Source organism: Salvelinus namaycush, chromosome 24 (genome assembly GCF_016432855.1).
Source record: "Salvelinus namaycush isolate Seneca chromosome 24, SaNama_1.0, whole genome shotgun sequence".
Taxonomy (NCBI): Eukaryota; Metazoa; Chordata; class Actinopteri; order Salmoniformes; family Salmonidae; genus Salvelinus; species Salvelinus namaycush.
Window position 1 is genome coordinate 10272499 of NC_052330.1, and position 20350 is coordinate 10292848.

Sequence of the window (20350 nt, forward strand, 5' to 3'; positions counted from 1 at the left end):
TAGATGCTAATTAACACTGGCTACCAGGGGGTTGTAGCTAAAATAAATAATATTCAAATCCCCCACAGGATGATACACTGTGTTTTCTAAGATAGCATAACCTCAAAAGCATCTACATTGAACACAAACACCAGTCACTACAGAGGAAACAGCAAGTGGGCACTCTGTATTGCAGTTGACTCATATTTCCAATGGTTAATTAAAGTGCGGTGGAATAAGCCCAAAAGATAGACTAGGCTACATCTTAGAATTGAGAACAAATCAAACTACAGTCACTTCCAGACAGGGTGTCCCTGGACGACATATCCTGATTAATACAGGAATTTAACATTGACAGAGAGCAAAATCACATTACTGACTGAGTGATTCAGAAATAAAGGGATCCTTCGGGATTTTGACAATGAATCCCTTTATCTACTTCCCCAGAGGCACATGAACTCGTGGATACCATTTTTATGTCTCTGTGTCCAGTATGGTAGTTTCGTAATAGCGTAATGGTAATGACTGCAAGTCTATGGTAATAACTAGCATGCTAGTTAGCAATTGCGCTAATACTAGTTAGCAACTTCCTCAAACTGCATGCAGAGATATAAAAATGATATCCACGAGTTCATCTGACTCTGGGGAAGTAGATAGATAAAGGGCTTAATTGCCAAAATCCCGAAATATCCCTTTACTAACTTTCTGTCAACTTAGAGTTGTTTAATCCCCAATTTTGAAGGTGATGACTCAACACAGCCCGTGCTTGTTTTGTGACTGGACAGCCACCGTAGAGCAAATACATGCAAATGCAAACGCCTCGCAGCACCAAAAAACATTTATCACTTGTAAAAAGATCCTTCCATTTCTACCAATCTTGCTCAGCTTCAATATGCAAATATGAAGAGCTGCAACTGACAAAATAAGGCCCTTGTTGCACCAGGGCATCCTTTACTCCATCAAAAACATGCGAGTCCCTCTTCCTGCCGCCTAGTGAATGTGACAGAGGCCTTGGTATGGTCTAGATTACTCCCAGCAACTGGAGAAGGCTTACCACAAGGAGTTACATTAACGTGATGCTTACTTCTCTTAACAGAAATGCCATTTACATTGCCATACCTACATCTTTCCCTGAATGTAGTTGTTAAATCACTTCAGCTGTCACTGCAGCCTAATGTCACCAATAATGAGATTAACACATGTCACGTTCCTGACCGGTTTTCTGTTATTTTGTATGTGTTTGACGGTCAGGGCGTGAGTTTGGGTGGGTAGTCTATGTTATGTGTTTCTATGTTGGTAAAGGGTGACCTGATATGGTTCTCAATTAGAGGCAGGTGGTTTTCATTTCCTCTGATTGAGAGCCATATTAAGGTAGGTGTTTTCACATTGATTGTTGTGGGTGGTTGTCTCCTGTGTCTGTGTATGTTGCGCCACACGGGACTGTTTCGGTTTGTTTGTTCGTTCGTTCGTTCGTTTTGTGTAGTCTGTTTTTCCTGTTCGTGCGTTCTTCGTTACATGTAAGTTCTTACGTTCAGGTCAGTCTACATTCGTTTTGTTATTTTGTTTAGTATCAAGTATAGTTCATTTTTTTGTCTTGTTTAAATAAATCATGTCAAACTACCACGCTGCATATTGGTCATCTGATCCGTCTCGCCTCTCCTCGTCTGAGGAGGAGGACGAAGTAGAGAACCGTTACAGAACCACCCACCGAACCAGAACCAAGCAGCGTGAGTTCGAGCAGTGGCCTACGAAACAGGAATCCTGGACATGGGAAGAAGTATTGGAGGGAAAAGGACACTGGGCTCATATTGGGGAATATCGCCGCGCTCGTGAGGAGATGGAAGCAGCGAGAGCCCAGGAGCGGTGGTATGAGGAGGCAGCAAGGAGACGTGGCTGGAAGCCCGCGAAGAAACCCCAAAAATTTATTGGGGGGGGGGGCTAAGAGGTAGTGGGCCAAGGGCAGGTAGGAGACCTGCGCCCACTTCCCAGGCTAACCGTGGAGAGCGGGAGTACGGGCAGACACCGTGTTACGCAGTAGAGCGCACGGTGTCTCCTGTACGTGTTCATAGCCCGGTGCGGGTTATTCCACCTCCCCGCACTGGTAGGGCTAGATTGAGCGTTGAGCCGGATGTCATGAAGCCGGCCCTACATATCTGGCCACCAGTACGTCTCCTCGGGCCGGCTTACATGGCACCAGCCTTACGCATGGTGTCCCCGGTTCGCCTACATAGCCCGGTGCGGGTTATTCCACCTCCCCGCACTGGTCGGGCGACGGGGAGCATTCAGCCAGGTAAGGTTGGGCAGGCTCAATGCTCAAGGGAGCCAGTACGCCTGCACGGTCCGGTATTTCCGGCGCCACCTCCCCGCCCCAGCCCAGTACCACCAGTGCCTACTCCATGCACCAGGCTTCCAGTGCGTTTCCAGAGCCCTGTTCCTCCTCCACGCACTCTCCCTATGGTGCGTGTCTCCAGCCCAGTGCCTCCAGTTCCGGCACCACGCACTAAGCCACCTGTGCGTCTCCAGAGCCCTGTACACACTGTTCCTTCTCCCCGTACTCGTCCTGATGTGCGTGCCCTCAGCCCGGTGCCACCAGTGCCGGTACCACGCACCAGGTCCATAGTGCGTTTTGAGAGTCCAGTGTGCCCTGTCCCTGCTTCCCGCACTAGCCTGAAGGTGCGTGTCCTTAGCCCGGTGCCTCCAGTTCCGGCACCACGCACCAGGCCTACAGTGCGCCTCATCCGGCCAGAGCCATCCGTCTGCCCAGTGCCATCTGAGCCATCCGTCTCCCCAGTGCCATCTGAGCCATCCGTCTCCCCAGCGCCATCTGAGCCATCCGTCTCCCCAGCGCCATCTGAGCCATCCGTCTCCCCAGCGCCATCTGAGCCATCCGTCTCCCCAGCGCCATCTGAGCCATCCGTCTGCCCAGTGCCGTCTGAGCCATCCGTCTGTCCCGAGCCATTAGAGCCGCCCGTCTGTCCCGAGCCGTCAGAGCCGTTAGTCAGTCAGGAGCCGCTAGAGCCATTCGTCAGTCAGGATCTGCCAGAGCCGCCAACCAGACAGGATCTGCCAGAGCCGCCAACCAGACAGGATCTGCCAGAGCCGCCAACCAGACAGGATCTGCCAGAGCCGCCAACCAGACAGGATCTGCCAGAGCCGCCAACCAGACAGGATCTGCCAGAGCCGCCAACCAGACAGGATCTGCCAGAGCCGTCAGCGAGCCATGAGCGTCCAGAGCCGTCAGCGAGCCATGAGCGTCCAGAGCCGTCAGCCAGCCATGAGCGTCCAGAGCCGTCAGCCAGCCATGAGCGTCCAGAGCCGTCAGCTAGCCATGAGCGTCCAGAGCCGTCAGCGAGCCATGAGCGTCCAGAGCCGTCAGTCAGCCATGAGCGTCCAGAGCCGTCAGCCAGTCATGAGCTGCCCCTCAGCCCAGAGCTGCCATTTATCCAGAACTGCCCCTCAGTCCAGAGCTGTCTCTCTGTCCGGAGCTGCCCTTCAGTCCGGAGTTGCCCCTCTATCCTGAGCTACCTCTCTATCCTGACCTACCTCTCTGTCCTGAGCTATCTCTCTGTCCTGAGCTACCTTATCCCGGTGCTGCCCCTTGTCCCGGTGCTGCCCCTTATCTTAAGGTTACCATTTAAATTAAGTGGGTGTAAAATGAGGGTGGTCATTCTAAGGGGGAGACGTAAGCTGGGATTGACTATGGTGGGGTGGGGACCTCGCCCAGAGCCTGAGCCACCACCGTGGTCAGACGCCCACCCAGACCCTCCCCTAGACTTTTGGTGGTGCGTTCGGAGTACGCACCTTGAGGGGGGGGTTATGTCACGTTCCTGACCGGTTTTCTGTTATTTTGTATGTGTTTGACGGTCAGGGCATGAGTTTGGGTGGGTAGTCTATGTTATGTGTTTCTATGTTGGTAAAGGGTGACCTGATATGGTTCTCAATTAGAGGCAGGTGGTTTTCATTTCCTCTGATTGAGAGCCATATTAAGGTAGGTGTTTTCACATTGATTGTTGTGGGTGGTTGTCTCCTGTGTCTGTGTATGTTGCGCCACACGGGACTGTTTCGGTTTGTTTGTTTGTTCGTTCGTTCGTTCGTTTTGTGTAGTCTGTTTTTCCTGTTCGTGCGTTCTTCGTTACATGTAAGTTCTTACGTTCAGGTCAGTCTACATTCGTTTTGTTATTTTGTTTAGTATCAAGTATAGTTCGTTTTTTGTCTTGTTTAAATAAATCATGTCAAACTACCACGCTGCATATTGGTCATCTGATCCGTCTCGCCTCTCCTCGTCTGAGGAGGAGGACGAAGTAGAGAACCGTTACAACACAATTCTCCCAAATACAGTACAGCCCGAAAACGGCTGCAGGACATATAAACTCAGCAAACACTGCAGTGTACGCATGAGTGCCCATGAACAAAATGGTTCAGTCATGAACATGGAATGTGCAGTTTTGCTATAACATTCCAGAGAAATACTTCCATTCAACGTCTGTATATAAACTCATGTTACATTTTCCATTACTGACAAACATGTGGCCCTCTTCTGGATGTGCTTACATTTCCCGCGCATGAATCTACTTTATGAGAGTACTATAGGTTGTAGTGAGTTTGACTTATCCATGAAAGGGAGATGAGATGGCCTGTTGGATACATGGCACTGAGGGACTAATGTGTGTGAAAGTGTCTGCCCACACACACAGGCAGAGGCAGCAGAGCCACCCTCCAGCCCACGTCTTAGCAAACACCTTCTCCTCTCTTCTTTGTTCTGCCAGGAAAACCAGTCTGCCACCCCACAACACAATCTGCACGCACGCACACAGACAGACTGACAGTCTCTGGCACCTGTGCATCTCTGACCTGGGTATTCTGGTAGACTTTATAGCATTTATCATCTTTGTCTAGAGAAGTGTTCTTGTTTCCTGTTTAATTCAGTGACACTTAACTAAAAACTCCAAGAGCACAACATAAAGCCCTCCATGTCAAATCAAATCAAGGTTTATTTGTCTCGTGCGCCGAATACAACAGGTGTAGACCTTACAGTGAAATGCTTACTTACAAGCCCTTAACCAACAGCACAGTTTTTAAGTTAAAAAAAATAGGTATTAGGTAAATAATAGATACGTTTAAAAAAATATTATAAACAGTAATAAAGTAACGGTAGCGAGGCTATATACAAGTTGTACCGGTACGGAGTCAATGTGCAGGTGCACCGGTTATTCGGGCTATTTGCGGTAATATGTACATGTAGGATTAGTGAAAGTGACTATGCATAGATGACAAAACTGAGTTTGGACCGTTGGCAGTGACGAACAAAGCTCAGGTAGAAAAGATGTTAGTCACGGATGAGGGTAAAACAAAGCCTCTCAATGACAGTCACCTAGCCACTCGGCATTGCTTATGCAAGCACACATAACAGGTCAGTGGTGTTATAATTGCATTATTAGCGAGATAACAACTAGCCGCTAAAGAAATTAGTTGTAAAAATCCCCTCTGCCTGCAAGGACCCCGACGAGATGATTTGCATACTAATCTGAGGACTCAAATTTGGAAGTCTGCTAATGAAACAATAGTTTGCGCTTCATTTACATACTAAAATAATTATTGTGGCTGATAGACCTCGCGGGCGAACATTGTTCATATCCCTGATAAAAGTGGGTTAACAGCTCTATCACAACGCATACATGAACTATAGCCGCTCAGCGCCGTTTGTGTGAGGGATATAGGAACAAACTGCTTGCAATTATTGGACAATGTAATACAAGCCTCATTATTGGGAATACATATTTGGACCTATTAAAGGGACTAAGTAAATGTAGGGTTCAGCCAAACTGGGAAACATTCAGTGAAACATTCAACCATCTCATAATTATTTCCCATTAACATAGGGACGAGAAATATAGCTCTCCCACTCAGACATGCTTTTCATTGCTTTTGGAGATAAATGACTACTGATCTGCATTATAGCTCTGAGAAGGAAATAAGTGGCATAGCATCTTTTCCACAGGCAAGTGCACTTTAAATAATACAGTATATCTCAAAGGTATACCCACCGTGTACAATGGAATACTTTCACAACTGTCTAGACCAGAGAGAGACAGTGGGAAAACACACACTAGTAGTCGGTTTATTGTTGTGGTCAAGGATTATTCAACCATGGCTAGAACACAAGAAATCCAAGTCATTGTACTGAAAGTGCAGAAACCAATACATTTTGGCGAAGCCAAGAGGCTCATGAAGCTTACTAAAAACGTTACAAAATAATTGTTTAATAAAGCCAACTAAGTGTAGAAAACGCAAACAGAAAATCAATCAATCATAAAAATCTGTTGAACTAAATTGAAAAATATGTATAATGATCTAATTTAGATAGAGGGAAACAAATCAGCTCTGAAGTGTTCTTCTGAATAATTATGACACGGAGATTCAACTGAGGGTTAGTCATGGTAGAATGTTTTGTCAGGTCCAACTACGATCAAAGCCCTTACAATCACATTGAGTATACTAAATATGGATACTGAAAATTATACTAATGTGATGGTCTCACAAAGTGGGGTCAATATGCTGTCAACTGGACAATTGCAACATTCCAAAAACAATTTTGACCTCAAAAAACAGAAGTTCACTGCTGTTTTGAACAAAACATACCTCAGTACTGCGCCATGAAAACAGTGAAAAGGCTTAGTCAACCTAACAAAAAGTTGAAACCTGGACACGAATCAATCTTCATTTAAAACACTCTCCAAAGCCCAGTGCCTGACTTTGAAAACACCAAAAGGGCAGTATTTTATTTTATTTGATCAAATCCTGATTGCTGCCCCTGTTTTACATGAGAAAAGGTGAAATTGCTTAGAAATTATACAAGTCCTCATTTTTCTTCCATCCACAATATGCTTACTCTATATGCACTATATGGTCATTGAGCCTCGGTGCACTACGAGTGCAGAGCTGACATCATCAAAAGGATGGCCCAGATAAAGGCAGGGGGAGCAGAGCACACCTCACCTCGCTTTTGTTAAACAAGAGCATGACATTGGCAGTAATTCATTATGCAGGGGATGAGATGAAGAAGGAATTCTACGCCACTGCCAAAGAAAAGGCCAATTAAAACCCATGAATGAAACCCTATTAAAGATTTTGTCCCCCCAAAAAAGCCATGTTTCTTTTTTGGCCTTTTCGTCCTCTATAGCCCTGTAGCATTAGATGCAAGACAGGCCACAATGCTTCACCCTCCGTTTCAGCTGAATTGGGAGATTTAATTCACTGTTATCATGATGCCTGTTTGCATCCTAACTAATGAGCACCTATTTTTTCTCATTTTTGACCGCTTTCAGCTCCTCAGCTCTCCCTCTCCGATTCACCCTGTGTTCTGACACACATAGCTTGGCAGGATGATTGTGAAGTCCAAAATCCACTAAATCCATCCCTGTTTGCAATGCCACGCATTTAATACATATATTCTTCCACTTATCCTGCTGGCAGACAGCGTGAAAAAAAGAAATGTGGTGTACGGCTTCTCCCGGTTAATGAGGCAGAGTGCGGGCCGGGCCTGTTCAGACACCACACACCATCACTGAGGAGGAGGAGTGGGATATGGCCTGGGCCTTCATGGCCACCGCAGAGTCAAACTCACTTTTATCTGACAGAAACAGGGCCAATGAGGGCTCACAGCTGTAGTCAACTCCGAACCCCACAGTGCCCACTCTGCAGGGAGGCAATGCGAAAAGCCATGAAACCAACCTCTCCATGGGTTGATAGGCTCCAAAGGAGGTGACATCCCCAGAGTGGTGTGATGGCAGAGAAAGTCACAAATCACACGAGAGAGAGAGAGAGAGAGAGAAGAGAAGAGAGAAAAGCGAGAGAGAGAGCTTTCTGACTATATTATAGTGAGAGAAAAAAAAGTTATTCTCTCAGGGGTTAGAAATGTGAACATATTCACAGCGGACATTGAGGGGGAACAGCTCACTTCCTCAGCACCCCTAAGCAAACTGGCTCCAAGAATAATACTATAACAGTACAATAAGCAGCTGTAACTGGAGACCAACAGGCCCTCTGGAAGTGCCTGGGTTAAGCTGTAACTGGAAACCAACAGGCCCTCTGGAAGTGCCTGGGTTCATGAGTGCTTTACACGGAATGATCTGCTGGACCATCTTTAATGGCCCATTTGTGTGTGTTAGTCTTCCAATTAAACATGATGTGCTTCTTGTGGGAGACATTTTAAAACTAAATAAAGCCAGATAGGATGACAGTGAGTGTAGGGTTGCTGTTATCCTCTCTCATAAAGTACAACCTGGTGATACAACACAAGCTTCTATTGGAGAAAGCCAACTCCTTAATACCAGGGAACTTCAACCGCAGCCACATCTTCTGGAAATGATGGCATCGAGATGGCAACTTGATGAAGAGATGATAACGGCCCAATCAGTCACCTCACATCTTTTAAAACAAAGCACTCGTCTCCCTAGTCCTTGTTTATCCCTTCAAATCCTGAAAAGTTGCTTTATGCATGTTTCTGTAAGATGTCTCTTCCTTCGGTTAACCTGTCCCTCCCAACACCTCCACCCCTATTATGCAGCCTGTTATGAAGAACAAAGGAGAGTGAACCGGCAGCAGCGTATAATTATAGAGAAAGTGTGGGCTTCACTGTTCTCGTGTTCTTGGACACATATTGTGTGGATCCTGCTCTCCTCCTGGTTCAAATGCTCTGTAGCTTATCTAACAGCTAGGGCTGCACAATTTCTTTCTGTTTTTTCATGGGGAGACAATAAGGCAGACGTTTTTGAGAAACGGGAAAATGTCAAGATTTGAATAGTAATAAAGATCCATGATATGGAGAAAAGAACCTTTCCATAAGCATTTGTCTGATGGCATAACCCCAGCACGTCTCCAGCCCTGTCTTGCTCTTTGCAAATGCTGGCTGAAGCCTCAGCGACAACAAATCCAAAACGCTCACATGGAAAGGCTGAGGGGGCCAGTAAGGTCGCTCACATTGTGTATAAGACATTTAACTTCATTTCAGAGAGGTGTTTACATTAGAGAAAAAGCTTTCTGGGGTGAAAAAAAGGGAGCAAAATGATGGAGCGTGATTTGGACTGGGGTTGGCCATGATCCACCTTTGCACAGCATTTCAAAGCTTTCAGGAGAGGAGTGTCTAGAGGTCTTCACCAGTGGTGTAAAGTACTTAACTTCTCTAGGATAGGGGGCAGCATTTTCACGTTTGGATGAAAAGCATACCCAAATTCAACTGCCAGCTACTCATCCCCAGAAGATGACATATGCATATTATTGGATTTGGATAGAAGACACTCTGAAGTTTCTAAAACTGTTTGAATCATGTCTGTGAGTATAACAGAACTTATTTAGCAGGCGAAACCCCGAGGACAAACCATTCATAATCTTTTTTTTTGAGGTCACTCTCTTTTCAATGAGTTTTCATTGGGAAACCAGATTTCTAATTGACCTTCTTGCAGTTCCTACCGCTTCCACTGGATGTCAACAGTCTTTAGAAATTGGTTGAGGTTTTTTCCTTTGTGTAATGAAGAAGTACGCCCATCTTGAACAAGGGTCACTTGAAGTGTACTGTTTGTTAGAGGCACGTGACCAGAAAGCTAGCTACAGTTTGTTTTAATCCTGTATTGAACACAGATCATCCCGTCTTCAATTTTATCGATTATTTACGTAAAAAAATACCTAAAGTTGTATTACAAAAGTAGTTTGAAATGTTTTGGCAAAGTTTACAGGTAACTTTTGAGATATTTTGTAGTCACGTTGCACAAGTTGGAACCAGTGTTTTTCTGGATCAAACGCGCCAAATAAATGGACATTTTGGATATATATATTGACGGAATTAATCGAACAAAAGGACCATTTGTGATGTTTATGGGACATATTGGAGTGCCAACAACAGAAGCTCGTCAAAGGTAAGGCATGAATTATATTTTTATTTCTGCGTTTTGTGTCGCGCCTGCAGGGTTGAAATATGCTTCTCTCTCTTTGTTTACTCTGTTGCTATCCTCAGATAATAGCATCGTTTGATTTTGCCGAAAAGCCTATTTAACTTCTGACATGTTGCCTGGATTCACAACAAGTGTAGCTTTAATTTGGTATCTTTCATGTGTGATTTCATGAAAGTTTGACTTCTATAGTAATTTATTTGAATTTGGCGCTCTGCATTTTCTCTGGCTTTTGACCAAGTGAGACAGTAACGTCCCGCCTAAACTCAGATATTTGGATATAAATATGAACTTTACCGAACAAAACATACATGTATTGTGTAACATGAAGTCCTATGAGTGTCATCTGATGAAGATCATCAAAGGTTAGTGATTAATTTTATCTCTATTTCTGCTTTTTGTTACTCCTCTCTTTGGCTGGAAAAATGGCTGTGTTTTTCTGTGACTTGGCTCTGACCTATCATAATCGTTTGGTGTGCTTTCGTCGTAAAGCCTATTTGAATGCTGATATGTTGGCTGGATTCACAAAAAGTGTAGCTTTAATTTGGTATCTTTCATGTGTGATTTCTAAAAAGAAAGTTTGATTTTTATAGTAATTTATTTGAATTTGGCGCTCTGCATTTTCTCTGGCTTTTGGCCAAGTGAGACAGTAACGTCCCGCCTAAACTCAGATTTTTGGATATAAATATGAACTTTACCGAACAAAACATACATGTATTGTGTAACATGAAGTCCTATAAGTGTCATCTGATGAAGATCATCAAAGGTTAGTGATTAATTTTATCTCTATTTCTGCTTTTTGTTACTCCTCTCTTTGGCTAGAAAAATGGCTGTGTTTTTCTGTGACTTGGCTCTGACCTAACATAATCGTTTGGTGTGCTTTCGTCGTAAAGCCTATTTGAATTCTGACATGTTGGCTGGATTCAAAACAAGTGTAGCGTTAATTTGGTATCTTTCATGTGTGATTTCATGAAAGTTAGATTTTTATAGTAATTTATTTGAATTTGGTAAAAAGCCACATTTTTACTGACTTTTGGACTAGTGGGACGTTAGCGTCCCACATATCCCAGAGAAGTTAAGTAAAAATACTTTAAAAGTACTACTTAAGTAGTTTTTTGGGGTATCTGTACTTTACTTTTGATATTTTTGACTACTTTTACTTCACTACATTCCTTAAGAAAAATATCGTACTTTTTACTTCATACATTTTCCTTGACACCCAAAAGTACCCGTTACATTTTGAATGCTTAGCAGGACAGGAAAATAGTCCAATTCAACCGAACATCCCTGGTCATCCCTATGGCCTCAGACGGACTCACTAAACACACACGCTTCGTTTGTAAATTATGTCTGAATGTTGGAATGTGCCCGCGGCTTTCCGTATATTCAAAAAAACTAGAAAATGGTCTAGTCTAGTCTAGAAAATGGTCTAGTCTAGTCTACTAGCTCTAATGGTCTAATCTAGTTTGCTTAATATAAGGAATTTGAAATGATTTCTGATGACATCTAGTGGAAGGCGTATGAAGTGCATGTATATCCATAGATTTCAAGCAAATGAATAGGAAGGCCCTGGAACAGAGCCTCGATTTCAGATTTTTCACTTCCTGTGAGGAAGTTTGCTGCAAAATTAGTTCTGTTTTACTCACAGATATAATTCAAACGGTTTTAGAAACGTGAGAGTGTTTTCTATCCAATAGTAATAATAATATTCATATTGTACGAGCAAGAATTGAGTACGAGGCAGTTTAATTTGGGAACGATTTTTTACAAAGTGAAAATAGCGCCCCCCTATCCCAAATACGTTTTAAGGAGATAAACTCTTAAAATATAATTTTGGGTACCGTTGGTATTTCACATATTGTCACACAGATCCGAGACCCGTGGCCACCAAGCTGGATCCGATCTTGGGTTGGTAATCTGGTCTGGGTAGATCCGTGAAGACCAGTGGAGGAAAAGGTACCCAATTATCAGACTTCCGTAAATGTAAAGATACCTTAATAGAAAACGACTCAAGTAAAAGTCACCCAGGCAAATTCTACTTCAGTAAAAGTATAAAAGTATTTGGTTTAAAATATACTTAACCTGTTTGGCGTGCAAGCCCGACGTCGGTACATTTATGACAACAGCCACTTCAAGTGCAGGGCGCGAAATTCAAAAGATATTTTTTTTAAATATTTAACTTTCACACATTAACAAGTCCAATACAGCATATGAAAGGTACACATCTCGTGAATCCAGCCAACATGTCCGATTTTTAAAATGTTTTACAGGGAAGACAAAATATGTAAATCTATTAGCTAACCACGTTAGCAAAAGACTCCACTTTTATTACTCCATCAGTTTTTGACTCCATCAGTAGCTATCACAAATTCGGCCAAATAAAGATATAAATAGCCACTAACCAAGAAACAACCTCATCAGATGACAGTCTGATAACATATTTATTGTATAGCATATGTTTTTTTCGAAAAATGTGCATATTTCAGGTATAAATCATAGTTTACATTGCAGCTACAGTCAGAAATTGCACCGAAAGCAGACAGAAAAATTACAGACACCAACGCCAAATAACTAAATACTCATCATAAAACATTTCTGAAAAATACATAGTGTACAGCAATTGAAAGACAGGCATCTTGTGATTCCAGACAATATTTCCGATTTATCAAGTGTTTTACAGCGAAAACACAATATAGCGTTATATTAGCGTAGCCACAATAGCCAGAAACACTTGGGCGCCGACGACCAGTTCACATGCACGACAGATATTAGAAATAGCATCATAAAATGTTTCTTACTTTTGGTGATCTTCCGTCAGAATGTTGGACAAGGTGTCCTTTGTCCAGAACAGTCGTTGTTTGGATCTGGAACGGCAAATTTCCCTCTTGATTTAGCATGGGCACTTGCCAAGTGGCACGGATCTCTCCAACGTCAACAAAGTCAGAGAACAGAACACGGCAAAACTCCCGAAAAAATGTCAATAATCTGATTAAACTATATTGAAAAAACATACTTTACGATGATATGGTCACATGTATCAAATAAAATCTAAACCGGAGATGTTAATCGTCCATAACGACAGCTAAACAGAAGGCAAATCCATGTCCTCTTTCGCGCGCTCCAGAAACAGGAAATGGACGGTCACGTCATACAAAGAGCTTTAATTCCACCTCAGACCAAGATAGACACGAAATTTCTTCTCTCACCGCCTCTTGACAACCAGGGGAAGGTGTATGAAGTGTACGTAGACTCTTACGTTCATTGCCCATGTATAGGCATGAAGTTGAACAGAGCATCGATTTCTGACATTCCACTTCCTGGTCAGGAAATGTGCTGCAGAATGAGTTCTGTTTCACTCAGAGAAATAATTCAAACGGTTTTAGAAACTAGAGAGTGTTTTCTATCCAATAGTAATAATAATATGCATATTGTACGAGCAAGAATTGAGTATGAGGCCGTTTGAAATGGGCACGATTTAACTGGCTACTCAATACTGCCCCTTGCAGCCATAAGAAGTTAAGAACTAGTGTATCTTTCATTTGCTGTACAACATGTATTTTTTAGTAAAGTTTATGATGAGTTCTTTGATTAGATTAGGTGAGTGTCAGAAATATATCCGGATAATTTTGTGCAGTTTGGCTACGTATTCACATTGTAAAACCACGATTTGTACCGCTAAATATGCACATTTTCGAACAAAACATATATGTATTGTGTAATATGATGTTATAGGACTGTCATCTGATGAAGTTTGTCAAGGTTAGTGAATAAATGTATATCTTTTGCTGGTTTTTTCGCTATCGCTACCTTTGCGGTGAATGAATGCGGTTGTGTTGTTGGCTATTGTAGTAAGCTAATATAATGCTATATTGTGTTTTCGCTGTAAAACACTTAAAAAATCTGAAATATTGGCTGGATTCACAAGATGTTTGTCTTTCATTTGCTGTACACCATGTATTTTTCATAAATGTTTTATGATGAGTATTTAGGTATTTCACGTTGGTCTCTGTAATTGTTCTAGCTGCTTTGGTGATATTTGTGATTGTGGCTGCAATGTAAAACTATGATTTATACCTGAAATATGCACATTTTTCTAACAAAACATAGATTTATTGTATAACATGTTATAAGACTGTCATCTGATGAAGTTGTTTCTTGGTTAGTGACTAATTCTATCTCTATTTGGGGGTTTTGTGCAAGCTACCTGTGCTGTGAAAGAAATGTCTGTGCTTTTTTGTATTTGGTGGTGAGCTAACATAAATATACGTGGTGTTTTCGCTGTAAAACATTTAAAAGATCGGACATGTTGGCTGGATTCACAAGATGTTTATCTTTCATTTGCTGTATTGGACTTGTTAATGTGTGAAAGTTAAATATTTCTAAAACATATTTTTTTAATTTCACGCGCTGCCTTTTCAGTAGAATGTGGGGGGGGGTTCCGCTAGCGGAACTCGGGGGCTAGACAGGTTAACAACAATTGCAAGTTTCATACATTTAAATGAATGTCAGTGAGTCCCCTTTCATCAAACCAAATGTGTCAATATCATTTTGTGACAAAACGGCATATTCACTTTATGAAAACGAGCCACTGCATGTGACGTGGGGTAAAATAGGCTACTTGTGGGAGAGGAGGGGGACGCAGCGGAGAAAAAAGGTGATAGCCTGTAGTCTATACACGGAGTGTATAAAATATCAGGAGCAGCTTCCTCATATTGAGTTGCCCCCCCTTTTGCCCTCAGAACAGCCTCAATTCGACTGGACATGGACTCACTAAGGTTTCGAAAGCGTTCCACAGGATTGCTGGCCCATGTTGACTCGAATGCTTCCTACAGTTGAGTCGAGTTGGCTGGATGTCCTTTGGGGTGTGAACCATTCTTGATACACACAGGAAACTGTTCAAGTGAGTTTCAGAAACATTAAGTCGTTCTTTGTTGATGTGAAGAAGAAACTGAACGAGAGAGATTACAGGGAGGAAAAACCGACAGGAAAATCATTTCCATTCGCCTCATTGTGGATACAGAGGGGAAAAAGGTCCCCCATATTTTTAAGACTTGAGCTATTTTATTCAATTTACTAGTTTATTTAGGATATCTAATTTATCCGTTTAGGCTTGGCCTATTTAGTAGGCTGTTTTGCTATTTTATTTTGGGTCTTTTCTTTGTTAAAAATAACAGTTTGTTAATGTTTAAAGACTTGAGTCAAGCGTGATATTTGTCAGCATAAAGATGAGCGACTCAATTATACTCTAGTTTTGTGGCTTTCGTTGAAAATAAATAAGTTGTACTATAATGCAGAGTTACCGACACATTCTTTCTGATCGTCTATAATAAAGAAAATGTTTGACCGATTTAATCTGCTCATGTTGTGTGTGCAGTAGACTAATAGCCATAGGCTTATCTACAGAAAATAGTATAGCCTGATGTTGAAAGGCTTCCAATTTACTTATTGTGTAAAGCATGAGTAGGTATAAGAAATATCAGGACAACTTCTCTCTTCAGTTATGAATGTTTGAGTAACTCCATGGACGGTAGGCCTCCACAGCCGTGACATGGATGACTTTTCGATCAAACCCCGCATCCAAACAAATCACAGGCTGTATAGGCTAATTCTGTAGGCCTTAAGGATATATCTACATTTAATTTAGAACAAAAAATATTAGGCTAGTATAATGAGTCTGACCTGAGTTATAGATATAGCTTACCAAGATATGTTTAACACACAGCACTCGCTAGCATCCTAAAATTACCACATAAAAGTCCTCTAATCTCAAAAATGTGCTGAACAGAAACAAATTGAACAGATCTCTAAAAACCTCAAAATATTCTACATCCAACTATAGCGTTTTCATAGAGTGAGCACTAACCTAGACCTAAAAATCCCAATTGTTGGAAATGACACTGGAATGCAGATGGACAACTCCATCCTTCCGTAGCCTATTCAAAAGCTTGCTGGTCAAACAAGCTATAGACACATTTTTGTCTAAAACAATGTTGATAAAAACCTTTAAAATAGGCTAGATTGCAATGTTGCCCAGTAAAAGAATAGGCCTACAGAATATTAGGTAACAGACAAAAGTGAACTACAGTTGAAGTCGGAAGTTTACATACACCTTAGGCAAATAAATTTAAACTCAGTTTTTCACAATTCCTGACATTTAATCCTAGTAAAAATTCCCTGTCTTAGGTCAGTTAGGATCACCACTTCATTTTAAGAATGTGAAATGTCAGAATAATAGTAGAGAATGATTTATTTCAGCTTTAATTTCTTTCATCACATTCCCAGTGGGTCAGACGTTTACATGCACTCAATTAGTATTTGGTAGCATTGCCTATAAATTGTTTAACTTGGGTGAAATGTTTTGGGTAGCGCTCCACAAGCTTCCCACAATAAGTTGGGGTAATTTTGGCCCATTCCTCCTGACAGAGCTGGTGTAACTGAGTCAGGTTTGTAGGCCTCCTTGCTCGCACATACTTTTTCAGTTCTGCCCACAAATTTTCTATAGGATTGAGGTCAGGGCTTTGTGATGGCCACTCCAATACCTTGACTTTGTTGTCCATTTTGCCACAACTTTGGAAGTATGCTTGGGGTCATTGTCCATTTCGAAGACGCATTTGCGACCAAGCTTTAACTTCATGACTGATGTCTTGAGATTGAGATTGCTTCAATATCTCCACATCATTTTCCTCCCTCATGATGCCATCTATTTAGTCCATCTTGCAGCAAAGCACCCCCACAACATGATGCTGCCACCCCCGTGCTTCACGGTTGGGATGGTGTTCTTCGTTTTGCAAGCGTCCCCCTTTTTCCTCTAAACATAACAATGGTCATTATTGCCAAACAGTTCAATTTTTGTTTCATCAGACCAGAGGACATTTCTCCAAAAAGTAAGATCTTTGTCCCCATGTGCAGTTGCAAACCGTAATCTGGCGATTTTCTGGCTATTCTATTTTCAGGTTATGTCGATATAGGACTAGTTTTACTGTGGATATAGATACTTTTGAACCGGTTTCCTCCAGCATCTGGGATTGATTTGCACTTTTCACAACAAAGTACGTTCATCTCTAGGAGACAGAACACATCTCCTTCCTGAGTGGTATGATGGCTGCGTGGTCCCATGGTGTTTATACTTGCATACTATTGTTTGTACAGATGAACGTGGTACCTTCAGGCGTTTGGAAATTGCTCCCAAGGATGAACCAGACTTGTGGAGGTCTACAATTTTTTTCTGAGGTCTTGGCTGATTTCTTTTGATTTTCCCATGATGCCAAGCAAAGAGGCACTGAGTTTGAAGGTAGGCCTTGAAATACATCCACAGGTACACCTCCAATTGACTCAAATTATGTCAATTATCCCATCAGAAGCTTCTAAAGCCATGACATAATTTTCTGGAATTTTCCAAGCTGTTTAAAGGCACAGTCAACTTAGTGTATGTAAACTTCTGACCCACTGGAATTGTGATACAGTGAATTATTAAGAGTGTGCAAAGCTGTCATCAAGGCAGGGTGGCTACTTTGAAGAATCTCAAATATAAAATATATTTTGATTTGTTGAACACTTTTTTGGTTACTACATGATTCCATATATGTTATTTCAGAGTTTTTATGTCTTCACTAATATGCATAAAGAAAAACCTTTGAATGAGTAAGTGTCTCCAAACTTCTGACTGGTACTGTAGATATTTAAAATGACCGGATCCTGTCGGGATCGGGTAGGAAATTATCGGATCCAATTTGGATCTCAATTTTGGGATCCGAGAAGACTTCTAGGAGTGTCTTCTTCACCAGGCCATTGTAACCGACACTGTGTTCGAAATATCTCAGATAGATGGGGGAAATAGCAAACAATCTAGCGTGATCCAAATGTGCCGAGTTAAACAGCCGTCCACTGTTGTGAGGCCCAATATCTGTCACAACTGTAATCCCTGCCCTGCCCGGCAGCCTGTTTGACAATAATACTGGTTTGGGATATAAGCATGAACACCTAGCTTCACAACAACCATAGTTTGAAAATGTCAATGGTTTCCTGTGTTGGGTATTAGGATTAAACGGCACAATAAATAGCCAAGAGGGTGAAATTAGGCTGGCTGATTTGAGGCCATTCCAAGTGGAGTGAAGAGCCTTTTAACCTCTGACCAAACCTGTTGATCCCTCAAGCTATTGTCGAGTAGATAATTACTGTGCCACTGCATGCACCATATTTGAATACTTATTTAGAGAGAACTCAAATATAGTTGTTGTTGGTTTTTGGTATTTTGGTTTCCGTGCTTCAAATCAAACATATTTATCAGATGTTATTGCGGGTGTAGTGAAATGCTTGTGTTCCTAACTCCAACAGTGCAGTATTATCTAACAATACACACAAATATAAAAAGTAAAATAATGGAATTAAGTAATACAAAAATATTACAACAACATGTTTAACATGTTTTATAGCGTTAAGAGCCACTCAATCTCATTGAGAAAAGCCAATATCCATTTAAAACAAAGTTAACTAATTCATAAGTCCAATTAGTGTTGGGATCTCCGATATCCTCAACCAACCTTGAGGCTTCAAGACAAGTTACCATTCAAACCTTTTGTTGACATTTGAGGTAGCAGTTGAACACAAAAATGTTTTAACATTCTTGGAACGAAAGCATGCAGAACAAACATTTAATATGCCTACACTGTCTGAGAAAATAATTTACAATAAGGAGATTGTTTATTTTGGAACTAAAAGTAGCAGATCTTAGCAGATATTAGAGGCTTTGGTAAACTTTGTGGGAGAGGTCAAAATATCTAGGTCAGTTTTTGTACATAGGGATGTTAAGTCAAAAAGAATATTTAGCAGCCAGAGGCTGAATAGACATTTTGTAGGTGGTTTGTTTTGATGTTTAAATATTTGTGTAGGAAAAATCCTCTGTTTTTAGCTCTCCAAACAAATTACTAAAGTAATTGTTACTGAGTTCAACCGTGACACAGTACAAGCAAGTCAAAACTCGCTTGGCACCACTCCCATTTAACAAAAAGATGGAGGCCCACAATAAATGCAGCGAATAAACAGTGCTGCGAGAGACAGGGTTTGCATTGTCCCCTTCAAGACCAGACCAGATGTTTTCCTGGGCAGGCAGCAGGTTTACAGCCTCGTCTGCAGGAGGTGATAAGCCTTTAAAATGTCCAGAGCTCGGCAGGGGTCCTAGACACTCACACCGTGGACCACACTGCCAAAGCCCCTTCACCACAAACCTCCGTTCTAAAATCACACACCCATTCTAAACATGAGCAGGCAAGGCTTGATGACACCTTCCGTCAACTTAAGCACAGCCTAGAGTTCACCTGTCTAGATAAAGGTCAGGTGGGGATAGAGGGATAGTGGGAACAGACAGTGGGATGAAAGGAATTCAATCCGAGCGCAGCAGAAAATAAGTACGGCAAACGCTCGCATTGCATGTTAATAACACGTCGGAGGAGACAGAATGCCCCCTCCCCCCCCCCCCCGACTGCAGCTTGTGAGCACTCTTTCCTCCAGCACAGCAGTTTTGTTGTCGATCTGCTGCCGGCATGGCTTTTATTCACGTTGAAGATGTGACTGACAACACCAGAAAGACCCCCTTGTAACATTACAAACTTGTTAGTGAGGCCTGCCTTTCATGCTTCCGAGAGCCTAGCCAAGCATCCCACTAACCATTCCCAGTGTAAAACACAGAGCGACAGCGGGTAGAGCGATCTACTGGCTGGCTCCTCTCCTCTGCAGTGAAGTATCTATCGATTCCCAAAAATATGGATATTTAGCTTATGAATATGCTTATGCTTTATTTCCTTTGCTCTAGATATTTTTTTCCAGCCACAATGTGTGAACCTATGATCTTCCTGCAAAAGGGAATTAATATACTCCCTCCACAGTATCAATTGAGTCTCCACACTGTTGATTAATTGAAAGTGTCTGATAGATGTGCAGCCTTTCTCATGAGGCTGTCTCTCTTCGCACAGCGGTTATCTCCCAGACTCAATCCACGTGGTGAGGAAACTCATCTAAATTCATCTGATATCACCCATAACTTAATTTCCCGTTTCATCCCTTTGATTGCAGCGCAACAGACCAGTCATAGCATCGACGCTATACTCGCTCATCCTGTTTAGACGGCCTGTTAGTGGAGTACACGAGTATAAAGTCAGAACATATGTCCTGAGACATGAGCATATTTTAAGGGGCTCAACTCTACTTTGAGTTTAGTGATGTCATGGGAGCGGAGGGATGGATTCGGTGCCAGGCCGCACCATAGCCATTAAGCTGGAGACGATTTCAGGCTGGCTGAGGATTTTAGGGCTTACACTCCAGGATCCACCAGGCCAGGTTGACACTATCTCCACCACACAAACACCTGGCAGCTCCGCCACCAGAGCTGCTGAGCTAGGTCGATAACGGCCGGGCCGAGCAACCTGCTGGTG

At 42.3% G+C, this 20350-nt stretch overlaps 1 protein-coding gene across 1 annotated transcript in view; it reads right to left on the reverse strand.

Moving 5' to 3' along the window:
• Window positions 1–20350, reverse strand: part of LOC120019690 (receptor-type tyrosine-protein phosphatase kappa) — a 165806-nt gene that overhangs the window by 100631 nt on the left and 44825 nt on the right. The gene's annotated exons all lie outside the window — the stretch shown is intronic.